Consider the following 26847-nt stretch of genomic DNA (forward strand, 5'->3'; position numbering starts at 1 on the left):
CGAATTTGTCTAGAGGAAAATCTTAATAATGTAATAGTTAAATTAACATGCTAAGAAAGATCAATGAAGGTATCAAAAGGTGTAAGATGATATGAACATAGGACTCGTTGATAAGAAGAAATCATAACTACGCAACTTGGTTACTACTCTCACTAGCCCTTAAACTCATACACTGTATATTGGCAAATCATCAACAACGTAAAGCCCTTTTCCTTTACAATTGTACCACGAGACCCGAATCACCCTCTCTAATCAAAATTTCTTCCTTTCAAATCACAAATGAAAAATTCTCGCTTAAATCCAAGGCTAAATTATGGTAATTGATTCATGCATGAGGACTCAATGCCGCTCAACCACAGACATTTAATATTACTAACTAAAATATCAGGCACCAAACTCACTGTTTCTAATGGTGTTACAACTTACTACACAAAGTTTCACAACACATAGTCCAATAAATGCAACTATTTTGGGTAAAATATCACTACTTGCAAACTTTGACTATTGCAACAGTTTTACCATCACGAAACTCATTTATTGGGCAATTCCTCACTTGATGTCCAATTTGGCCGCATCTAAAACATGCACTAGTTTTCAGATAACATGATCCAGAATGAATTTTGTCACAGGTTTCACACTTAGCAGCTACATCTCTCTTCTTAAAGTGTCCATTCTTTCTTTTCTTCTTCTCTTTATCCTTCATATCAAATTCATTTTCACTAATCTCTTTACGTTTTTCTTTAGTATCATGGGAGATTTCTTCACCCCATTTAATTTGGTTATTAGGAATGTTTTGAGATGTTACTTGACTAGGCAAATGCACCAATTCAAATTTATTCCGCACCTCCTCCGGTATCCCTTCATATTTCTTTTTCATTTCTATATTCTTATGCAGTAGCCCAATTTTCTCTGAATATTCTTGTTTTCATCATCCTTTCCAGTGCTCAGTTAATCTCTTTTGGAACTCTACTTTCTTTTGAAAAATCTTTATTTTCTTATGTATTTCAACCAAATTTGTCATCTCACCGGTTCACTTAAACTCAAGGTATAGCCTGCTAGGCAAATCAAAGGATCGAGATAAGTAACTAATTATAATTGAAAACTCTAGTCATATAACTTTTAAGTTCATTCACTCCTAATCCAACCACGAAAGGTTAAACTTAGCTATTCTCAAATGAGATAGACAAGGAAGTGGAATACAGATAAGGCAATACCTCAAGATGCTATGTCACTTATTCCTATTCTAAGGTCTTAACACAAGGGGTACCACTATCACTTATGCACATAGCGAAACCCTAAAGCATATTTCGTACATCAAAAGTTTCACACCCTACCTTAAACTTTTGCATACAGGTAGAGAACCTTAATCCTTCTTCTCAAAATCTTTATACATAATTCCAAAACTCTCAATCTCGGACGATAATAATCAAAGCCAAGTTTATACTTTGACGTAAATTGATAGGTATCATGGAAGTATAGACAAGGGTAGTTCATCAAGAACCGAACTACATTATCTAATATCACAAGAGGGGTAGAAATGCCAATATAGTTGCTGTTAAACTGCCTCAAAATCATGTAAACACCTATCAAGTTCTCGCGTTCATAGGAGAAGGAAAACAGGTCTTCAGTGCTAATTTCTCAACATACACTACAATCTAACCACCGTCTATAGAAACCCTACCCAAACTATTACTAGATTAGTCCATGATAGCAATCCTCAATCCAAATTTCTTGATCGGTTCAATTCCTAAAGTCAAATATTAGAATCTTCTGTGCCTTAACCTTTGCCATCAAAACTTATTTCAATTATAATCAAGAAACTGACCTTTATTCTAGTGCTCTCCACTTTTTGGTAATAGGGTATAAAAATCCGAAATTAGGAGAATTCATGTCTCAGGCCAAACGCTCCTAAGTGCAAATCAACCAAGTTGAGATTCCTACCTGGCGTACATATCTATCTTCCCCAAGTATCATGATAAAGACTTTACACCAAAAACAGTTATGATTCACAGTTTACGCTCAAGAATAGCATCTAATTCTTCACACTTATTCACATAATCGGGACCATAACACTACTTGGCCCCACACTCAGCCCGCGCAGAGACCACACAAAACTTTTCTGATACCATCTGTGACAGCTCCACCTTCCCCTAGGGCGTATCCAAGGGTTTGACGGACCGTCTGCCTAACTATCGTCAGAACTCACTCACGTACCATAAATTTAATAAAATAATAACCTTAAGTAATAAGAGCAATAACAATTACAACCTTAGATATATATAACCATGGACATCAAATGTTCACACAATCTCTAAATACAGCCCAAGAGTCAAGCTTACAAAATAAAACCAAGCAAACCCGCTAGAGAGTTAAGGAGTGCTCATGCGAGCGACTAGCCAAATCTTAAGCAAAGACTATGCCTTTTCCATTTCCAATCTCACGTTCTCACTCCTGTAAGGAAAACAAAATTCATAGAATGAGTTAGAAACCTAGTGAGATTCCAAGAAAACAGGCAAGTAAACTAGCAGGCATGATATCATAAAATCAAACCCGAATAGAGTAGGACATAATGCATAGTAAAACAGGCAACTAGATAGATCATGTAATAGTGTACAGTAAAGAACACGTTCATGGCAAAGGATATATGCTACTCTTAGGAGTAAGTTCCACCGCAGCTTGCCCAGGGTTCGTTGACTCTCCGTCAATCATGAATTTATAATATCCATAGATCACTATTAAATATCGATTTTCGTCCACCAATCATTCTCCTATCGGGACCGAACACCAAATAAATACCCAGGGTTCGTCAATCTTCTCGACCAAGCCCTTGCTGCCTTGATTCAACCAACTAGCTTTGGGTTAGACTTATAGTCCCAAATATTCAAGTATTCAAGATCTAGACTTAGAGCCCCAAGTATTCATGTATTCAGGAGTGGAGTCATTGGCAGTCATCCATCGCTCACGCAGGTAATGATTGGAGACATTAGTTGTCACTTAATGCTTCGTATTCAGAAATGTCATGAGTAAACAGGTTAGGAACTTCGTCCTTTACCCAAGGTTGCCTAATTTACCTGACCACACTGAGGCTGGTCTCAAGCAAGAGATCCAACGAGAGCTCAGTTCAGCCATTACCGACCTACATTCGCGCATACGCATGAGTAACCAAAGTTTTCACTTACCCGACGTCTCGGATAAGGATCCAAGGGCCTAATTCAACCGCTACAAGAGGAATGCAGCCGGTTTATAATCATGCACATATACATGCAAGTCCGCACGCAGGATCAATTATTTCAAATTCATGGAGGTCGAGTGCGAATAAGGACACACTCGCCTAGCCGTAACCAAGTCACAAGTAATGCCCAACATGTCACATTTTCAAGCATTTCAACTATTTCAAGTCAAGATATGGGTCACTTGCAAATCAAGTTTCTTGTAAATGCATGAATGGAATATCAAGTGCTTAGTCAAGTTAGGTCAAGTACGATAAAGTACACACTCGCCTATGAAATGCCAAATCAAGTGTCTAGTAAATTTCTAGCAACAATGAGCATGGAACATGCAGTTAGAACACTCATCAATAGTCAAGCAAGCAAGACAAGAGAAAGCTTCGACAAGTTCTCCTCGGGGTTTCCTTCGAATTCCTCTTGAATACCTTAGACATGCACAATCAACGATTACCAATAGTCGTTCAACCAAGACCAACAATTTCCCCTCAACCCTTCTCTCAAGCATGCTTAATCTCTTGTCAAATTAAGAGAGAAACTCTCTTCACTTAACCACTAAGGTAACACTCAAGGGAAGATACAAAAGTGCTCCATTTGTAAGTCAAAACGTGGCAAGAGTTTTCGATTCAAAAGTTAGCCAAACCGCTCAAGAGTTTAACAAAACACACTTGGGAGGGAAAAGCCACTTTTACTTCCTCAACTTCTAATCTTTTGCCCAAGTTTTGATATATATATAAATGAGCGTTCAAGTTTACTAAAACGTATGAAGTCCAAACTTCACCAAACCACCATTTATTTCTTAGCAATAACACCAACAAATCCTCCAAGTTTTGAACATCAAGCAAGTGAAATTTTTTCACAAAACTCTTGGCATGGCGCTCCACTTTTCACCCCTTTTAATTCAAACTTGTTGCTCCTTTTAAAAGCACATTTGAGGGCAATTGATTAGCAAGCTATGTTGAGCAAAATTTCACTTTAAAGTTAGAGGAAACGAGACAAATTTCAATCCAAGATTCGGCCAAAACTTTCCAAGTTCTTTTTGTCATTTCATAAGAAAAATCCAAGTTTTTGTAATGCTCTTTGAAAAGTCATAACTTGAATTTTGTAAGTCCAAAAATCATAAATCTTATATCGTTAAAAAATGGACTCAAAAGTCTGCAACTCTCTGGAAGACACCTTTATAAAATTCAGCCCATAACTTAGTCAAATCTTAGCCTCAATTCACGGCTCAACCGAGTGCAAAAACAGGACAGTCTTGGATTTTCAGCCCACTTGAAAATTTTGTTGGTATTTATACAAAGTGAATCAAATCATGAATTGCACACGGTTAAAAGAGCTATGAATCTAGTTTCAAATGTAACAAACGGGACTCAATTTAAAATTTTCTACACCAAGATATAACAGATTTCCCAAAAATACTCAGAGTCTCTAGCGGGAAAAATTTTCAAAAACACTTGACTCAACCTTGCTACTTAAACTCATGATTTTTGGTTCAAATCCAACTCACAATCAAAGTTTAATGTCTAACAAAGTTTGCGGAGCAAGATTTTCCCTAAAAGTTTTGAAAAATAAGGGCTAATAGCACTCAAAAGTTTTGGCCAGCAAGAAGTTTTCAAAACAGAAATTTTCCTCAAGTCATCTACCTAAATCAAGGTTTCAAAGAAACCCATCATCAACCCATCAAAGATCCAATCCACCACAATTAAAGACCATAAGTTCTAGGTTATAAAAGACACTAGTTCTAGATCATAAGGTTAGCCAAAATGTACAAATATCCAACCCATATATTGTCATACCAAGGCTTGAAAAATGCAAACCCTAAGTTGAAATTCATGGTCACAAGCTGAAATTTCTATAATGAACCTAAAAAAAGATACAAAGGTTAGATAATCCACATGGTAAAGCTAATAGATCATAGCAAAATTGAAAGGACCATATCAAAGCTGGAATTCATCATTTAAAGCTGGAAATTTCAATTCACTACACAAACCATGAAATTTTTCATAGAATCCACCATAATTAAGCCTTAAATCTACTAAAGTGCAAGTTAAAAGTGAAGAGATGGTTTCAAGCTATGGTTACCTTTAATCCTATGAAGAAGAGCAACCAAAGCTTCCTTTTTTCTCCAAATTCCTCCACCCAAGGTCTTCCTCCTTCTTTAAAGTTAATGCCTATGGATTGGATTGCAAGCTTATGGTGAAATCTCAAGATTCAAGCAAGAATTTCTAGGTTGCAAATGGAATTTATTTCCTCTCCTTTTCTTCTCCAAGAAGTCGGCCAAGAGGTAAGAAAGGAAATGAAATTTTTGGTCAATTTTTTTCTAAGATGAAGACTAAAACTAGTCTTAGTGAAAGTCAAAGCTCCAAGGCTTTAATGACAAATGGCATCCAAGGATTAATCCTCATCCTATTGTCTTTCAATTACTAAAATATCTAACCGACCTCTAATTATCCCTTAACACCTTATAAAATAATATCTGTTTGCACAAAACTCTTTCTAATCTTAAAAAATTTATGGCACGCACCTCACTAGTGGGTACTACTTCCATAATGCATTACGACCTTAACATGTACTAACTTATACAAGGAAAATGATTTAAAAAATTGACTCACTTATAAAAATATCTAGGAAATTAAAGCAATGAATTAAAGTAGAGAAAATGTATTCAAAGAAATAAAATAAATTATAAAATAATTTTCGAGTTCTCACACTTTCTCTCCCTTAAAAGAATTTCGCTTCCGAAATTCTCACCTTTACTCACAAAACTCAATTTTTATACGATTTTCTCTATTTCTTAAGAGTTTATCCTCACTCATGCCACTACCACGAATTTGTCTAGAGGAAAATCTTAATAATGTAATAGTTAAATTAACATGCTAAGAAAGATCAATGAAGGTATCAAAAGGTGTAAGATGATATGAACATAGGACTCGTTGATAAGAAGAAATCATAACTACGCAACTTGGTTACTACTCTCACTAGCCCTTAAACTCATACACTGTATATTGGCAAATCATCAACAACGTAAAGCCCTTTTCCTTTACAATTGTACCACGAGACCCGAATCACCCTCTCTAATCAAAATTTCTTCCTTTCAAATCACAAATGAAAAATTCTCGCTTAAATCCAAGGCTAAATTATGGTAATTGATTCATGCATGAGGACTCAATGCCGCTCAACCACAGACATTTAATATTACTAACTAAAATATCAGGCACCAAACTCACTGTTTCTAATGGTGTTACAACTTACTACACAAAGTTTCACAACACATAGTCCAATAAATGCAACTATTTTGGGTAAAATATCACTACTTGCAAACTTTGACTATTGCAACAGTTTTACCATCACGAAACTCATTTATTGGGCAATTCCTCACTTGATGTCCAATTTGGCCGCATCTAAAACATGCACTAGTTTTCAGATAACATGATCCAGAATGAATTTTGTCACAGGTTTCACACTTAGCAGCTACATCTCTCTTCTTAAAGTGTCCATTCTTTCTTTTCTTCTTCTCTTTATCCTTCATATCAAATTCATTTTCACTAATCTCTTTACGTTTTTCTTTAGTATCATGGGAGATTTCTTCACCCCATTTAATTTGGTTATTAGGAATGTTTTGAGATGTTACTTGACTAGGCAAATGCACCAATTCAAATTTATTCCGCACCTCCTCCGGTATCCCTTCATATTTCTTTTTCATTTCTATATTCTTATGCAGTAGCCCAATTTTCTCTGAATATTCTTGTTTTCATCATCCTTTCCAGTGCTCAGTTAATCTCTTTTGGAACTCTACTTTCTTTTGAAAAATCTTTATTTTCTTATGTATTTCAACCAAATTTGTCATCTCACCGGTTCACTTAAACTCAAGGTATAGCCTGCTAGGCAAATCAAAGGATCGAGATAAGTAACTAATTATAATTGAAAACTCTAGTCATATAACTTTTAAGTTCATTCACTCCTAATCCAACCACGAAAGGTTAAACTTAGCTATTCTCAAATGAGATAGACAAGGAAGTGGAATACAGATAAGGCAATACCTCAAGATGCTATGTCACTTATTCCTATTCTAAGGTCTTAACACAAGGGGTACCACTATCACTTATGCACATAGCGAAACCCTAAAGCATATTTCGTACATCAAAAGTTTCACACCCTACCTTAAACTTTTGCATACAGGTAGAGAACCTTAATCCTTCTTCTCAAAATCTTTATACATAATTCCAAAACTCTCAATCTCGGACGATAATAATCAAAGCCAAGTTTATACTTTGACGTAAATTGATAGGTATCATGGAAGTATAGACAAGGGTAGTTCATCAAGAACCGAACTACATTATCTAATATCACAAGAGGGGTAGAAATGCCAATATAGTTGCTGTTAAACTGCCTCAAAATCATGTAAACACCTATCAAGTTCTCGCGTTCATAGGAGAAGGAAAACAGGTCTTCAGTGCTAATTTCTCAACATACACTACAATCTAACCACCGTCTATAGAAACCCTACCCAAACTATTACTAGATTAGTCCATGATAGCAATCCTCAATCCAAATTTCTTGATCGGTTCAATTCCTAAAGTCAAATATTAGAATCTTCTGTGCCTTAACCTTTGCCATCAAAACTTATTTCAATTATAATCAAGAAACTGACCTTTATTCTAGTGCTCTCCACTTTTTGGTAATAGGGTATAAAAATCCGAAATTAGGAGAATTCATGTCTCAGGCCAAACGCTCCTAAGTGCAAATCAACCAAGTTGAGATTCCTACCTGGCGTACATATCTATCTTCCCCAAGTATCATGATAAAGACTTTACACCAAAAACAGTTATGATTCACAGTTTACGCTCAAGAATAGCATCTAATTCTTCACACTTATTCACATAATCGGGACCATAACACTACTTGGCCCCACACTCAGCCCGCGCAGAGACCACACAAAACTTTTCTGATACCATCTGTGACAGCTCCACCTTCCCCTAGGGCGTATCCAAGGGTTTGACGGACCGTCTGCCTAACTATCGTCAGAACTCACTCACGTACCATAAATTTAATAAAATAATAACCTTAAGTAATAAGAGCAATAACAATTACAACCTTAGATATATATAACCATGGACATCAAATGTTCACACAATCTCTAAATACAGCCCAAGAGTCAAGCTTACAAAATAAAACCAAGCAAACCCGCTAGAGAGTTAAGGAGTGCTCATGCGAGCGACTAGCCAAATCTTAAGCAAAGACTATGCCTTTTCCATTTCCAATCTCACGTTCTCACTCCTGTAAGGAAAACAAAATTCATAGAATGAGTTAGAAACCTAGTGAGATTCCAAGAAAACAGGCAAGTAAACTAGCAGGCATGATATCATAAAATCAAACCCGAATAGAGTAGGACATAATGCATAGTAAAACAGGCAACTAGATAGATCATGTAATAGTGTACAGTAAAGAACACGTTCATGGCAAAGGATATATGCTACTCTTAGGAGTAAGTTCCACCGCAGCTTGCCCAGGGTTCGTTGACTCTCCGTCAATCATGAATTTATAATATCCATAGATCACTATTAAATATCGATTTTCGTCCACCAATCATTCTCCTATCGGGACCGAACACCAAATAAATACCCAGGGTTCGTCAATCTTCTCGACCAAGCCCTTGCTGCCTTGATTCAACCAACTAGCTTTGGGTTAGACTTATAGTCCCAAATATTCAAGTATTCAAGATCTAGACTTAGAGCCCCAAGTATTCATGTATTCAGGAGTGGAGTCATTGGCAGTCATCCATCGCTCACGCAGGTAATGATTGGAGACATTAGTTGTCACTTAATGCTTCGTATTCAGAAATGTCATGAGTAAACAGGTTAGGAACTTCGTCCTTTACCCAAGGTTGCCTAATTTACCTGACCACACTGAGGCTGGTCTCAAGCAAGAGATCCAACGAGAGCTCAGTTCAGCCATTACCGACCTACATTCGCGCATACGCATGAGTAACCAAAGTTTTCACTTACCCGACGTCTCGGATAAGGATCCAAGGGCCTAATTCAACCGCTACAAGAGGAATGCAGCCGGTTTATAATCATGCACATATACATGCAAGTCCGCACGCAGGATCAATTATTTCAAATTCATGGAGGTCGAGTGCGAATAAGGACACACTCGCCTAGCCGTAACCAAGTCACAAGTAATGCCCAACATGTCACATTTTCAAGCATTTCAACTATTTCAAGTCAAGATATGGGTCACTTGCAAATCAAGTTTCTTGTAAATGCATGAATGGAATATCAAGTGCTTAGTCAAGTTAGGTCAAGTACGATAAAGTACACACTCGCCTATGAAATGCCAAATCAAGTGTCTAGTAAATTTCTAGCAACAATGAGCATGGAACATGCAGTTAGAACACTCATCAATAGTCAAGCAAGCAAGACAAGAGAAAGCTTCGACAAGTTCTCCTCGGGGTTTCCTTCGAATTCCTCTTGAATACCTTAGACATGCACAATCAACGATTACCAATAGTCGTTCAACCAAGACCAACAATTTCCCCTCAACCCTTCTCTCAAGCATGCTTAATCTCTTGTCAAATTAAGAGAGAAACTCTCTTCACTTAACCACTAAGGTAACACTCAAGGGAAGATACAAAAGTGCTCCATTTGTAAGTCAAAACGTGGCAAGAGTTTTCGATTCAAAAGTTAGCCAAACCGCTCAAGAGTTTAACAAAACACACTTGGGAGGGAAAAGCCACTTTTACTTCCTCAACTTCTAATCTTTTGCCCAAGTTTTGATATATATATAAATGAGCGTTCAAGTTTACTAAAACGTATGAAGTCCAAACTTCACCAAACCACCATTTATTTCTTAGCAATAACACCAACAAATCCTCCAAGTTTTGAACATCAAGCAAGTGAAATTTTTTCACAAAACTCTTGGCATGGCGCTCCACTTTTCACCCCTTTTAATTCAAACTTGTTGCTCCTTTTAAAAGCACATTTGAGGGCAATTGATTAGCAAGCTATGTTGAGCAAAATTTCACTTTAAAGTTAGAGGAAACGAGACAAATTTCAATCCAAGATTCGGCCAAAACTTTCCAAGTTCTTTTTGTCATTTCATAAGAAAAATCCAAGTTTTTGTAATGCTCTTTGAAAAGTCATAACTTGAGTTTCGTAAGTCCAAAAATCATAAATCGTATACCGTTAGAAAATAGATTCAAAAGCTGTAACTCTCTAGAAGACACTTTCATAAAATTTAGCTCATAACTTAGTCAAATCTCAGCCTCAATTCACTGCTCAACTGAGTGTAAAAATATGACAGTCTTGGATTTTCAGCCCACTTGAAAATTTTGCTGGTATTTTTAAAAGTGGACGAAACCATTAATTTTACACTATTAAAAGAGCTATGAATCTAATTTCAAATGCAACAAACGGGACTCAATTCAAATTTTTCTACACCAAGATATAACAGATTTCCCAAAACTGTTCAGAATCTCCTGCGGAAAAAATTTTCAGCAACACTTGACTCAACCTTCCCACTTAGGCTCATGATTTTTGGTTCAAATCTAATTCACAATCAAAGTTTAATATCTAACAAAGTTTGTGGAGCAAGATTTTTCCCAAAAGTTTTGAAAAATAAGGGTTAACAACACTTAAAAGTTTCGGCCAGCAAGAAGCTTTCAAAACAGAAATTTTCCTCAAGTCATCTACCTAAGTCAAGGTTTCAAAGAAACCCATTATCAACCCATCAAAGATTCTGTCCACCACAATTAAAGACCATAAGTTCTAGGTTATAAAAGACACCAGTTCTAGATCATAAGGTTAGCCAAAATGTACAAATATCCAACCCATATATTGTCATACCAAGGCTGGAAAAATGCAAACCCTAAGCTGAAATTCATGGTCACAAGCTGAAATTTCTATAATGAAGCTAAAAGAACATACAAAGGTTAGATAATCCACATGGTAAAGCTAATAGATCATAGCAAAATTGAAAGAACCATATCAAAGCTGGAATTCTTCATTTAAAGCTAGAAATTTCAATTTACTACACAAATCATGAAATTTTCCATAGAATCCATCATATTCAAACCTTAAATCTACTAAAGTGCAAGTTAAAAGTGAAGAGATGGTTCAAGCTATGATTACCTTTAATCCTATGAAGAAGAACAACCAAAGCTTCATTTTTTCCCCAAATTCCTCCATCCAAGGTCTTCCTCCTTCTTTAAAGTTACTTCCTATGGAATGGATTGCACGCTTATGGTGAAATCTCAAGATTCAAGCAAGAATTTCTAGGTTGGAAATGGAGTTTATTTCCTCTCCTTTTCTTCTCCAAGAAGTCGGCCAAGAGGTAAGAAAGGAAATGAAATTTTTGGTCAATTTTTTTCCAAGATGAAGACTAAAACTAGTCTTAGTCAAAGTCAAAGGTCCAAGGCTTTAATGACAAATGGCATCCAAGGGTTAATCCTCATCCTATTATCTTCCAATCACTAAAATATCTAGTCAACCTCTAATTATCTTTTAACACCTTATAAAATAATATTTGTTTGCACAAAACTCCTTCTAATCTTCAATAATTTATCGCACGCACCTCACTAGTGGGTCCTACTTCCATAATGCATTACGAACTAAACATATACTAACTTATACAAGGAAAATGATTTAAAAACTTGACTCACTTATAAAAATATCTAGGAAATTAAAACAATGAATTAAAGTAGAGAAAATATATTCAAAGAAATAAAATAAAATATAAAATAATTTTCGGGTCCTCACAGTCTGGATATTCAATCTTCGATTCTTCCTTCATCTACTTGTTTTTTGTTCATTCATGCTAAGTGTACTATTTAGAAGTGGGAGAGCACATAGTCTGCTTTGAACTAGATTCTCTATCATGGTTTCTTGCTGGGGATTTCAATGTGATTGCGAATGCTGAAGAAAAAAAGGGAGGTTTGCCTTTTTGGCCTTCTGAAAGGGTAGATTTTCTAAATTTTATGTCTTTGCTGAAGTAAGTGATACTGGTTTCTCCAATTCCAGATATACCTAGTGTAATAATAGGCAAAGTAGGGCTTGGGTATGGAGACGTCTTGATAGGTTGCTAATCAACCAAGCTGCTATGCTTATGGAAAACAATTTTTTAGTCCAACATTTGGGTAGAGATCTTTCGGATCTTGCTTTGCTTTTGTTGTCTACATTTATGAGGCTGGATAATAAGGCGAAGCCTTTCTAATTTTTGAATATTTGGACTTCCAAAGAGGGGTTATTGAATGTTATAAAGAAAGGCTAGACATACTTTTTTAGTGGTTCTTCTTCAAGCATTTTATCTGCTAAGTTGCATAATGTTAAGCAAGGTCTTAAAACATGGTCTAAAGAATCTTTTGGTGATATTTTCCTGGCTGTTCGCAATGCATGGAAGGCGGTGTTGAAAGTTGAGATTTCATTTGACAATGATCCTTTGGAGAGTCATCAAATTGAGTTACAAGAAGTGCATGCAAGACAAAAAAATTCTTTGGCTATTGAGGAAAAGTTTTGGAAGTAGAAAGCAAGAATGAAATGGCTTCGCCATGGTGATTGAAACTCAAAATACTTTCATGTTGTGGTTGTTGAGAGGAGAAGAAAGGCTATTGTACATCGAATTAAAAAAGATAATAGATATTGGCCAGACAAGGAGTCTCAAATTGCTAGTGAAGCAATTTGTTTCTTTCACAATTTATTCTCCGTTGAGTCTTATCCTACTTCTTATGATGCACTTAATGAGATTCCTAGGGTGGTTATTGAATAGGAGAATTTAATATTGATGCAGATTCCTTTGCCTCAAGAGATTGAGGATATGATTTTTTCAATGGATAGGGAAAGTGCAGCAGGCCCTGATAGTTTCAAGGGAAAATTTTCACTTTTGCATGGAATATAATTGCTGGGGATGTTTATTTAGCAGTGGTTAGTTTTTTTTGTGGTGTAGTGTAACAGCCCCACCTTCCCCTAGAATGAACCCCAAGGGTTAGCGAACTGCCTACCCAACTCTCGTTAGGACTACTAAGCCGAAACACACGTAAACCCTATCGAACGCGCAATAGAACTTCGATTCTTTCCAACGGATACAGGAAAAGTACACATAGTCGGAGAAACATGCATTTCAATTAATATACGTAACCATACGCTTGCATAAATATAGACATCGGAGTCTTTACAAGGCCCAAAATATTATACTTGATTAAAATACAGTTAGGGTTTACTATTACAGAGGAGCTTAACAAAAAAATAGCGATAACTAGCTCTACTCTTTTCTTCAAAATCACGGTTCCAAAATATTATTCCCTGTAAGGAAAACAAAAGGTAACGGCGTGAGCTTACGCTCAATGAGGTACCACAAGTACAAGTAGTCAAGAATCACAAAAGTACAATTGTACTCAATCAAATATAGCCATCAAATGTAGAGGAATGAACACCACGGATAAACAGGAAGGGAAAGGATACAGATGGCTCTCAAGTGCCAATTTCCTCTTTTGCATCACCAGAGCTTGATCGAGTAGTAGTTGACACTCCGTCAACTTTCAAGGAAGTAACCAGTCCAATAGAGCACCGCTTTACACCAAATTTCGTCCACTAAACATACCCCTTATCGGGCCCGAACGCCTCAACAGAAATAGATGTAGTAATACTCGAGTATACCAGGAATCCAGAGTTTCCAATACTTAAAGATTCTAAAGAAACAGGTCCCCATGATTTGTTAATTTTCCTCGACCAAGCCCCTTGCTAGCTCGATTCAATTAACTATCAATAGGGTTGAGCTCAGATTTAACAGGAAGGTCGTTGGATACAAGCCTCCAAACGACATCGGATCATGCACAAGTAACAGATTTAGATGTATACAGGAATACAGGAACCAGACAAATAGGCAAGAGAGCGAGTGTGATAAAGTATACCCTCGTCTCATTCAAAATAAACAGAGGTCATAGTCATTCAAGTCACAGATTGCAAGTACAAGTAAACCAGTTAAACAACAAGTCATGCGAGTGGTACACTCACCAGATCAAGCAAAAATAATTTCAAAAGTTTCCTCTCGAAGTACGCCTTTGGTCACCGGCACATCCTAGAACAATCAAGGAAAAACAATTGAGACTCAACTCCAAAACCTAGTGAACGGAATTCACAAGTGAGACTCGGTTACGAGTCATGGGCCTATCCAAATGAACCACTAATGCAAAGCAAAAATGCGGTTTCGGAGTGAAAAGGTAACAGTTGGTCCTAAAGATACGAACAACCCCAAAATCCTTCACTCCTACCCAAAGACCATACCTACAATGATTTACCAACTCCAAATTTAAAGTGGGAAATGAAAGGAAGAAGTGTTCTAAGAAAACAAAATTTTCTAGTTTTGCGCAACACTATTTGAAAAATCATATCTCAAAATTCTTAAGTCCAAAATTGATAGAAATTTGAGAAAAAGGTCACGGTTGATAGTACTTTGACTTTAGTTTCAAACGCAACAAATGGAACTAAATTCCGACTTTTCTACCACAAGATATAGCAGTTTTTCCAAGACTGCCCAAATTTTCCTGCGGACAAATTTTCAGCAGCACCTCCTTTGTTTTTACTAAGTTTTTTCAGCCAATTCAAGGCTTCATTTTTACCACAAAATATCCTCAACTCAAGCATATACATATCAAGCCAACAACTCACCAAATCAAACATATAACCATCACCTACTCAAGCTAGCAAATGAAACCCTAAACTGAAATTTTGACTCACAAGCTGGAATTTTCTTTAGGCAAGTTAAACTAGCCTATAAACACTAGATATTTCACATATCAAAGCTAGTAAATCATGGCTAACCCTTAAGCTTCATGTATGGGCAGAAAATTCTCCAATAAAATTGAAAATGTCCATAACACCACTTCAAGCCATCATAGTTCTCATAAAACTACATATTTAGCAACCTTAAACCACTAATATGCAATTATTAGAAGCAAAGAGGGATTTCTTGGCAAGTTACCTTAGAACCACTAGAAAGATGGTAGCTAGTTACTTCCCCCTCAAAAATCACTCCACCAACTCCTCTAATGCTCCTTAGTTAGCAACTTTTATGGAGTAGTTTGCAATTTTGATGGTTGGAACTCAAGATTGTAGCAAGAAATTGAGGTGCAAGATGAAGTCTTCTCTCTCTTTTCTCCTCTCTATGGTTTCTCTCTATGAAATTGAGGTGCAAGATGAAGTCTTCTCTCTCTCTTTTCTCCTCTCTATGGTTCGGCCAAGCAAGAAAGAAAAATGGAGGAATTTTGGTCAAATTTTGAGTTTTATTAAAGTTAAGTCATATTGGTCAAAATCCAACACTTAAGGGTTTCATGACACTTGGCCTTTTCTAGAGTTTCTCTCATTTCTTTGTCATTCAATGGTAATTTTTATCTAGCTAATCTCTAATTATTTCCTAACACCTTATAAAATAATATCCCTTTGTGCAAAATTGTACCTAATCGTCAAAATATTATCGAACTTAACGCATTAGCAGGTCCCACGTCCATACTGCACTTCAAACTTAACATGAGCTAACTTATTCCAGAAAAATGATTTAAACCCTATACTCACTTATAAAAATCTCTGGAGAATTAATATAATAAAGTAAAGTAAAGAAAATGCATGCGAAGAAATAAAATAAAATAAGGGAGTTTTGCGGGCGGGTCCTCACATGTAGAGCTGCTAAGAAGTGTTTCTGTTACTTCTATTATTTGGTTCCAAATATACAATGTCCACAAGAGTTTACAAAATATAGGCCTATTAGTTTATGTAATTTTATTAATAAATTTATTTCTAGAATATTATCCGATCGATTGGCTAAGGCTCTTCTACGAATTATTTCTCGACAACAAAGTAGTTGTCTTAAGGGGGGACAAATTTTTGATAATTTCTTATTAGCTCAAGAGTTGCTGTCTGATATTAGAAAATCCAATCGCAGAGGTAATGTAATTATTAAATTGTATATAGTTAAGGTGTATGATAGAGTTTCATGCTGCTTTTTGTTGCAACTTTTGCTCCGATTCAGCTTTAGTGAGTCTTGAATAGACATGATATGGCGATTGATTTTTAATGTGTGATTTTTGATGTTTATCAATAGCTCTTCGCAAGATTTTTTTAAATCCATGAGAGGTTTAAGACAATGAGATCCAATTTTCCTAACTCTATTCGTTATTGGGGCTGAAGTTTTATCTCGATTTTTGAATGCTTTGTTATTACAGCAAAGATTTAATCCTTTTAAAGTTCTTTTGGGGTGTCCAGCAATCACACATTTTTCTTATGCAGATGGTGTCGTTATGTTTTCTACTGGCTTGAAGTCATCTTTGCAATTGGTTATGAGTGTTCTTAATGGTTATTATGCGTTTTTAGGCTAGCAAATTAATCAACAAAAGTATTATTTTTTGATGTATCCTGGATTGTCTTTCTAGTGCATAACATTAATAAGTCAGGTGACTGGCTTTCAAAGGAAGTCTTTTTCGATTAAATACCTTGGGTGTCCTTTGTATATCAGTAGAAGGAAAAAGACGTTTTATACTAATATTTGTAAAGCAATTGTGCAAAGGGATTTATCTTGGAAGCAACGTCGATTGTCATCTGGAGGTAAACTTGTTTTGATAAAAGATGTACTATCCTTAATGCCTATTCATTTGCTAGCGGTTGGTTCTTCCCCAAAGGGCGTGTTTCTGGCATTAGAAAATGTTTTTGCAGGTTTTTTATGGGGTTTGACTGATTTTGGTTCAAGATTTCATTGGATAAAGTGGCATGACCTTTGTCGTCCATATGAGGAAGGAGGTATTGCACTCCGTAGCATTAGTGATGTCCTTGATGCCTTTTTCATTAAGTTTTGGTGGAATTTTATGAAAAAATGTTGTCTTTGGGCAGAATTGATGCACTTGAAATATTATAGAGGTGGTCATCCATGTCTTGATGATGAAGTTCGTTTTTAATCTTTCGCATGGCATAGGATGCTTTCGGCGGAAAGTCTAGTAGAGGAACATATTGGATGGATTGTTAGAGATCGTTTGATGCAATTTTGGCATGATAATTGGATGGGTAGAGGTGCTTTATACTATAAAGTAGAGGTTTTCCATCATCATTCTGTTGCTACTTTGTGTTTGCGGGGAGATGGAATGTCTAGATGCTGCAACATTTTTTGGAGTCGGCTAAAGTTTACCAAGTTTTGAATATTGTGCCTCTATCTTTGCAAGGATCTTATAGAATGGTCTGGACTTTAACTAATAATGGCTTGTTTATAGTTTCTTCTACCTATAATCTTGTTCGAAAAGTTTCAAATTGTTCTTTGCTGCCTTCAAATATTTGGCATAAATCTCTTCCGGTTAAGATTTCCTTTTTCATGCTAAGGTTATTGTGTTTTAAGCTTCCTATTATGGATCAGTTGAGGAGGTTTGGAGTATAGAGACCTTCACAATGCTATTGTTGTCAAGATCCTTAGATGGAGATGTTAGATCATATTTTTTGTACAGGTGGTATAGCTCGTCATGTTTGGAGTGCCTTTGATTTACATTTTGGTGAATCAACTCCTATATTTACAGTTAGGCATATGGTTCTTACATGGTGGTTAAGATTAGTTCCTAATTTATTTTTGGCATTTGTTTATCGTATCCTCACATCTTTAATCTGTTGGGAGTTGTGGAAAGAAAGAATTTGTGTTGTCTTTGATGGCATTCTATTGGGTTGAGAAGAGATTGCTAGTTGGATGATTCAACTGCTGAGAGAGATTTTTTATATTCAATTTCCTATGATGTCTTGCTCTTTCAATCTTGGAATGTGTTGCATTCCTTTTTGAATGGTTAGCTGAAGAGCATTTCAATTGTTCCTGTTAAATGGATTGCTCTTGTAATGTGTTATAAGTTAAACTCAAATAGCTGTTCTAGAGGGAATCCTGGTCGAAGTGGTTTATTGTATGATAGTCAAGGAAATTTTTTTTTGGATACTTGTGTTTCTTTGGCTCTTTGACAAGTTTGCATTCAGAGTTTAAAGCTATGGTTTTTAAAGTGCTGCAATGCCTATCTAGGGGGTATTATGAGCCGCATATTGAAGATAATTCTCTTATTTTAAGTTGAATGATACAGGGGTGTTATTCATGTCCTTGGAAGTTGCAGCGTGATTTGGAGGAAGTGTTGAAGTACAAGGATCATTTTTGGGTTATTACTCATTATTATAGGGAAGCAAATACACCAACTGATAGACTTGCTAACATAGGTGTTGATTTGGAGTCTGATTTCATATTTGGTAGTTTTGCTACCTTGCCTGGTATGGTTAGAGGTGATACAAGACTTGATAGATTACGTTTCCCAAGTTTTTGTAGAAAAGTAGGTAAGGATTTCTTTGTATTGAGGAAGTAGTACTTCTATTTGTTTTTTATTTTCTTTTCTTCATGTACTTGAAAGGCAAGGCCTAGTCCTCGTATTTTTTGAACTTTTTAAATAAATTTAGACTGGCATCTCACCCCTGTGTATGAGATTTGCCAAAAAAAAAATTCTTTACCAATGGGTACTAATAAATATGGTACAAGTTATTCCTTAGGTAAATAATATTAAAATTTCATCATCAATGGCTATATTGATAATCATGAACTACCTGCAAAAGACAAATTTTATGAATATATTAGTAAAACATGTTATTGAAACTTCAAAAGGCATAACAGATGATTTCATTGATGATTCAATAATGCAAAGTTAATGTTTTGGTAATTTAAAATGCCACAACAATTAGAACGAGAAATAAAAGTAGTCATAATATTGAAAAAGTAAGTAGCTTATCACTTGGTTAATAGTAGTGTTTTTTTTGTTGAAAAAGTAGTGTTAATAGTAGTGTCAATCATAGCATTTCAAAATTTTATTTTCATTGGTTGTAGTAGTTTGGTTAAAGTACTGTCAATTATCTAAACAATATAAAAAGGAGAGTTACCTTGATGAACAGTAATTTTTGTCTAGTGGTGATCCCATAATTCTTGCTAAATGGTTGGCCCTTTTTCGTCAATTAGGCTGTTTCATTTGGTTCCAGTTGTTGCTTCTTCTCCGTGTGCTTGTGGATGTAGATGTGTTTCCTTTAGTTTTTATCCTCCTGTTGTCATTTTTGCCCTTTCTTGCTGGTTTTACTATAATTTTAGGATATCACATGCCTTATCCAAATGGCCAGTTATAATGCAATTATAACCAACTTTCTGCCTCTTTTAGTCATTCCACTCTCTCAATTTTTAATGGTTTGGAAATCCCTCGTGTAGCTAGCCACAAGTTTTCTATTCTAAATTTATTACGACTTCTCTCTTCTCTCTTTCCTTGTCTTGTGTATCATCTGGATTGCTCCTTTTGCTTATCCCAATCTTAAATCCTCAGTTGTCAATCCTTTTCCTCAATTCTATAGGTAAAGAGAAACGATTCCATAGGTAAAGAGAAACAGAGAATTCATCTCATATTAAGGACAAGAATGAAGAACTAATAAAGTAGCAAGAATCATAGGTTTGATGTGAGAACCCGTAATTTTCATTTTCTAGGTTTTAGAATTTTTCATAGCTTGTTTTCTGCATTTTCGTGATTAGAAAATTTTTCTAGATAATTTTAAGGAGCAGATATAATTTTTAGATGATTTTTCTAGTATCGAATGGATTTTGAGAAATTAAGAGCGTCTATCGGACGTGGGACCCACTGGTGCGAAAAGTTCGGAAAAATTCGGCCAACTAGGTTAAGTTTTGGATACTGGATTTAATTTATCGGTTGTTGTGAGATATTTAGAGGTTACCAAGTGGTTGGTGTGAGAGAGACAAAAGGTTAGGCAAGTAATTAATGAAAGTGACATGTGTCACTTAGAGATTCCTCCTTACATTTGACTTACTATTTATTCTTTTACCATTTATTACATAAACCCAAAAATTGACCAAATATCTTCCATTTCTTACAAGCTTGTGGCCGAACCTCTTGCTCAAGAGAAAAACAAAATCCTCCAACTTCCTATCTCATAATCTTGCTCCAATCTTCCAATTAAACCGATACAATTGCAAATCACTCCATAAAACCTCTCCACTTAGTGATTTTGAGGTGATTGGTGAAGTTATTTGGAAGGTTAAGGTGACCCATAGCTCTCTCTCTCTCTCTTGTTTTAAAGGTAAGTCATGAAGTACCACTCTCCTCCCTCTAATGATGCTTAATTGATGCTTAGTGGTGGTATAAGGTGCCACTTTATGGATTATATTGTGATTCTTGGTTGAATTGATGAACTTTGGTAATTTTTGGGGATTTTTCTGTTTTAATATAAGTATGATGGTGTGGTTATCTATGATGATTGGATATGGTTTCTAATGACTATAGGAGGTGGAAAAAGTGGACAATTGCAATCAATTTCTGTTTTGGAAGAAATCTGGAAAATTAGGGTTCCTTGGTTCTTCATTCTGTCCGAAATTTTAGGTCCTAGATAGAGGCCGAATTGGCCTTAGCTCAAAACGTGAAAGTTGTAGGGAATGACATTTTAAAGGTGCCTACAAAATTTCAGGTCAATCGGAGAAGTGTAGAATGAGATAAGTCGAAATTACTATTGCTGTTCTGGTTTTACCCGAAATTGGGATTTGCGACTGTAATTGGTTGTTTTGGTCTGGAATGCTTCCGAATTGGTTGTTGAGGCCTTCTGATGGAATTTATCCCTATTTATTAGATTTCAAATGGTTTTGGAATTTCTGGATTTGAACTTGTAGAGCCTGAGTTATGATATTTCCGCTAGAATGCGTTTTGGTGAATCTGTTTTACATTTTGATGTAGTATCTTGCATTTTTGACCTGTTTGCACTCAAAACTGGGTTGAGTGGCCTTCTGTGATGTTGTAGCCCTGTCTTTTAGCTTCGAAATGGTGGGTCTTATACCTTCATCCGATAATCATAGGGCATTTGGTGCCATTACCGCAAAAAGAAGTCAAAAACTGTTTTTTTTCAGGGCCAAAGCTAATTGCATTTCTGAATTTTCTGGTTTTCTCTAAAGATTATATATGCTTATGGAACCCTATTGGGGTCATATTTGGCACTGATTTATGATTAGTTATCGAGTCTCATTGTACTTGTTTGCATGTTTTAAGGCTTACTCTTATTCCGGTCATGTCTTATTTAACTTTTACTTTGAGCCTAGTGAATGGCTTTTGGAAATGAGGTGAATTTTGTGTGAGATGTTGGGACTGATTCAAGGAAATAATGAAGCCTTAATGGCTGGAAAAGTAAGAATTTTAGGGGAAGTGCTGCCCAATTTTCTAGGCCGTTTGGTTCTTTTAAGTTGGATTTGCCTTTTGGTAGAATAAAAGGGCTTTTGGGTTGTTGAACCTAGGTCTTCATGCTATTTTTTTTGTTCCCAAAAAAAAATCATGTTTTGTACCCTTGCATTAGTAATTATTTGGCGAGGCATACGACTAGTAGTCGAGCCTCATGTGTATTTTGTTTACTCGATTCTGGATGTGAAACCTTCAATTAGTTTACTTTGATTATTTTAGGGTTTCTTAGCGATTAAGGCCAATCTGAAGTGAAATTTCTGAAGTTGAATCGGTGAGTGTACCACTCCCCTCCATTGCTGTTTAACCTGATTTCTGCTCTGCAATCTGTTTAATTTGTTTGAGACGAGGGTGTACTTTATCACACTCGTTCTCTTGTCTGTTCATATGCCAATTTACTATGCAAAATTTGAATCTGTTATCTGTGTCTGCATCTGTTCGGATTTCTGTGACCTATGAGCTCAAATCCTGTGGCTAAGTTATTCGAGTCGGGCCGGCAAGGGCCTGGACGATTAGATAACGAACCACGGTAGTCTGTCTTGGGATCTTTGGGTATTGAGACCATTGATTTCGGTATACTCGAGTATTACCATTTCTGTTCGGTTACGGTGAGCGGGCCCGGTAAAGGGGTGTTTGGTGGACGGAATTCGGTGTAAAGAGGGGTCTACGGACGCGTTGGCTCTATGTACGTTGACGGAGAGTCAACCGGTTTGGATCAAGTACTGCGCTTGAAATTTGGCTCCTGAGAGCCACCCGTATCCTTCTGATTTGAATCATTGGTTCCTTTGCTTTACATCTGACATGTGTATCTGATTTGTTAAATGTGAAATGCCATGATTTTAATGCTATCTGTTTGGTACCTCATTGAGCGCAAGCTCACCCCTTTCTGTTCCTTTTGTTTTCCTTACAGGAAAATAAACCCTTTTGGTCTGGATTTGACAAATGGCTGCCAAATTGAGCTAGTTGAACATATCTTTTGTATGGCTCATGTATTAAAACCCTAAGTGTACTTTAGGGGCGTTTCTCTTTTGATTTGGCAAACCGTGTATGTGTATTAACTTTTGAAAACTTTTGTATGTCATTTTGGATTGTAATCGCTAAAGTTCAGATGTGAATGTTTGCGTGCTTTTCGGTTGGGTTCTGACGGGTCGGTTACTGTCATGGCCGACTCCGGATTTCATTTTCTCTTATTTTGGGTTATGTTGCCATTTTGACTTGCTTACGCTCGTTGGTAAGTTCCGGAACGCATTAGATAGCTCTAATCTGCACCGTTAGTCCTGGCGAGAGCTGGGTAGGCAGTCCGCTAACCCCTTTGGTTCGCCTTAGAGGAAGGTGGGGCTGTCACAGTTGGTATCAGAGCCACTTCGCGTGGTCTCTGCGCGGAGTGAGCTTGGGCCAGTGGTGTTATGGTCCTGATTTCGTGAATATGTCTAAGTGCTCGTTTGAGCGTAAGATATGAACTAGGCATGTTATAAGTGTAAAAATTGTTTTCATGAAATTTGAGGAAGTTAGGTATGTATGTCGGGTAGGAATCCTTAATATGGATGCTTTACTCTTGGGACCGGCCGACTCGAGTTGTGAATTATCTTAGATGGGATTCTTGCGCCCGGATATGAAAAAGAGGAGAACCTAGGTTAGAAAAGATTTGGGCGAACTCGAAATGTGATTCTATGGAATTTCGTGTAGTTGTTCGGATGTTAGTAAGCATGATTAACTTGGATTAAGATATAAATTGGGGCATTCTCGTGGATTTGAGATTAGGGATGGAGCCCTAGAGGGGAAAAGATTTTCGTTAGTTATTGTTGTACTTATGACCTAGTTTGTCTATAGTACTCTGGATGACCCCGCTACTTTCATGGATTTTTCATTTGTATCTAATTGATTGCTACTGTGTGGCTTGTTTGGTACAGCTATGTTATAGATGTATACTTTTGATCTGTACGTACCTTTTGCTATTTGCTTTTGTCTACCTATGTTTAATATTATATTCACGCTTCGACCCTAGATTTATTAGACCAATGGAAGGCACTCGTAGTGGACGGGGCCGTGGGCGTGGAAATAGGCAACCTACGCCTGAAAGGGGTACTGGGGAAACCTCATCTGGACCAAACCCTGAACTTAGGGTTGACCCCAATGTCCAAATAGCTGCTGCCATGCAGCAAATGACTGCTTTGCTAGCCCATGTGGTGCACCAACAAGGTCAAAACCCTAACCCTAACCCTGGGAATCCTGGTAATCACATGGAGGGCGAGGATAGAGCCCTTGAGAGATTTCAGAAGTTCTCCCCACCCAAATTTCTTGGAGGTCCTGATCCTGACGTGGCTGAGAAGTGGCTAGAGAAGATGATCGATATTTTCGCTGCCTTACACTATACCGAGGAGAGACAGGTAACATTTGCTGTCTTTCAACTAGAGGGAGCCGCCCGTTCCTGGTGGAATGTCATTCGAATGAAGTGGGAAAGGGAACAAACCCTGAGGACGTGGGCGAACTTTATGAGGGAATTTAATGCCAAGTTTTTCCCTCTTCTAATCCAAGAAAAGAAGGAAGATGAATTTATTCGGCTTCGCCAAGGAACTCAGACCGTAGCCGAGTATGAGAGTCAATTCACTCGGTTGTCTAAGTTTGCGCCCGAACTGATTATAATTGAACAAAGACGGATAAGGCGATTCATCCAGGGATTAAATGTTGAAATTCAAAAGGATCTGGCGGTAGCCCAACTTAATACGTTTAGCGATGCGGTGGAGAAAGCCCAACGGGTTGAAAATGCGAGGCTACAAGTTAGAAATTTCCAAACCAAGAAAAGGGGCTTTCCTGGGAGCAGCTCAGAACAAGCGGATCAGAATACAACCCCTAAAGTTCGAAAGGGAAACGGGGAAGTACGGCTACCGGGGGTGACAGGTGGTGTTCCACAGGGGGAATCAGTTTCTGCTACTCGTGGTCCCTGTGGATATTGTGGAGGGCCAAATCATACTGAAGCAAATTGCTGGAAGAAAGAAGGAAAATGTTTGCGCTGTGGAAGCGCCGAACATCGGATTGCTAACTGTCCAGCTCGCCTGCGCGAGCGGAAAGGGACTCTGCCACCAACCAAGCCTAATTCTCAGCAACCAGCCAAGAGCAACCCTGGACAGACGAAAGGAGAAGGGACGGGATCGAAGGCACCAGCTCGAGTATATTCTTTAGAGCAGCATCAAGTCCCTGACTCGTCTGAGGACGGAGAAGGTACAATCCGTTAAGTACCCTAGATTTTAAAAAAAAATTCCGTTGGTGAGTAAATTTCGAGGGCGAAATTTCTTTAAAGGGGAGAGAGTGTGAGAACCCGTAATTTTCATTTTCTAGGTTTTAGAATTTTTCATAGCTTGTTTTCTGCATTTTCGTGATTAGAAAATTTTTCTAGATAATTTTAAGGAGCAGATATAATTTTTAGATGATTTTTCTAGTATCGAATGGATTTTGAGAAATTAAGAGCGTATACCGGACGTGGGACCCACTGGTGCGAAAAGTTCGGAAAAATTCGGCCAACTAGGTTAAGTTTTGGATACTGGATTTAATTTATCGGTTGTTGTGAGATATTTAGAGGTTACCAAGTGGTTGGTGTGAGAGAGACAAAAGGTTAGGCAAGTAATTAATGAAAGTGACATGTGTCACTTAGAGATTCCTCCTTACATTTGACTTACTATTTATTCTTTTACCATTTATTACATAAACCCAAAAATTGACCAAATATCTTCCATTTCTTACAAGCTTGTGGCCGAACCTCTTGCTCAAGAGAAAAACAAAATCCTCCAACTTCCTATCTCATAATCTTGCTCCAATCTTCCAATTAAACCGATACAATTGCAAATCACTCCATAAAACCTCTCCACTTAGTGATTTTGAGGTGATTGGTGAAGTTATTTGGAAGGTTAAGGTGACCCATAGCTCTCTCTCTCTCTCTCTTGTTTTAAAGGTAAGTCATGAAGTACCACTCTCCTCCCTCTAATGATGCTTAATTGATGCTTAGTGGTGGTATAAGGTGCCACTTTATGGATTATATTGTGATTCTTGGTTGAATTGATGAACTTTGGTAATTTTTGGGGATTTTTCTGTTTTAATATAAGTATGATAGTGTGGTTATCTATGATGATTGGATATGGTTTCTAATGACTATAGGAGGTGGAAAAAGTGGACAATTGCAATCAATTTCTGTTTTGGAAGAAATCTGGAAAATTAGGGTTCCTTGGTTCTTCATTCTGTCCGAAATTTTAGGTCCTAGATAGAGGCCGAACTGGCCTTAGCTCAAAACATGAAAGTTGTAGGAAATGACATTTTAAAGGTTCCTACAAAATGTCAGGTCAATTGGAGTAGTGTAGAATGAGATAAGTCGAAATTACTATTGCTGTTCTGGTTTTACCCGAAATTGGGATTTGCGACTGTAATTGGTTGTTTTGGTCTGGAATGCTTCCAAATTGGTTGTTGAGGCCTTCTGATGGAATTTATCCCTATTTCTTAGCTTTCAAATGGTTTTGGAATTTCTGGATTTGAACTTGTAGAGCCTGAGTTATGATATTTCCGCTAGAATGCGTTTTGGTGAATCTGTTTTACATTTTGATGTAGTATCTTGCATTTCTGACCTGTTTGCACTCAAAACTGGGTTGAGTGGCCTTCTGTGATGTTGTAGCCCTGTCTTTTAGCTTCGAAATGGTGGGTCTTACACCTTCATCCGATAATCATAGGGCATTTGGTGCCATTACCGCAAAAAGAAGTCAAAAACTGTTTTTTTTCAGGGCCAAAGCTAATTGCATTTCTGAATTTTCTGGTTTTCTCTAAAGATTATATATGCTTATGGAACCCTATTGGGGTCATATTTGGCACTGATTTATGATTAGTTATCGAGTCTCATTGTACTTGTTTGCATGTTTTAAGGCTTACTCTTATTCCGGTCATGTCTTATTTAACTTTTACTTTGAGCCTAGTGAATGGCTTTTGGAAATGAGGTGAATTTTGTGTGAGATGTTGGGACTGATTCGAGGAAATAATGAAGCCTTAATGGCTGGAAAAGTAAGAATTTTAGGGGAAGTGCTGCCCGATTTTCTAGGCCGTTTGGTTCTTTTAAGTTGGATTTGCCTTTTGGTAGAATAAAAGGGCTTTTGGGTTGTTGAACCTAGGTCTTCATGCTATTTTTTTTTGTTCCCAAAAAAAAATCATGTTTTGTACCCTTGCATTAGTAATTATTTGGCGAGGCATACGACTAGTAGTCGAGCCTCATGTGTATTTTGTTTACTCGATTCTGGATGTGAAACCTTCAATTAGTTTACTTTGATTATTTTAGGGTTTCTTAGCGATTAAGGCCAATCTGAAGTGAAATTTCTGAAGTTGAATCGGTGAGTGTAC

Source organism: Coffea arabica, chromosome 10e (genome assembly GCF_036785885.1).
Source record: "Coffea arabica cultivar ET-39 chromosome 10e, Coffea Arabica ET-39 HiFi, whole genome shotgun sequence".
Taxonomy (NCBI): domain Eukaryota; kingdom Viridiplantae; phylum Streptophyta; class Magnoliopsida; order Gentianales; family Rubiaceae; genus Coffea; species Coffea arabica.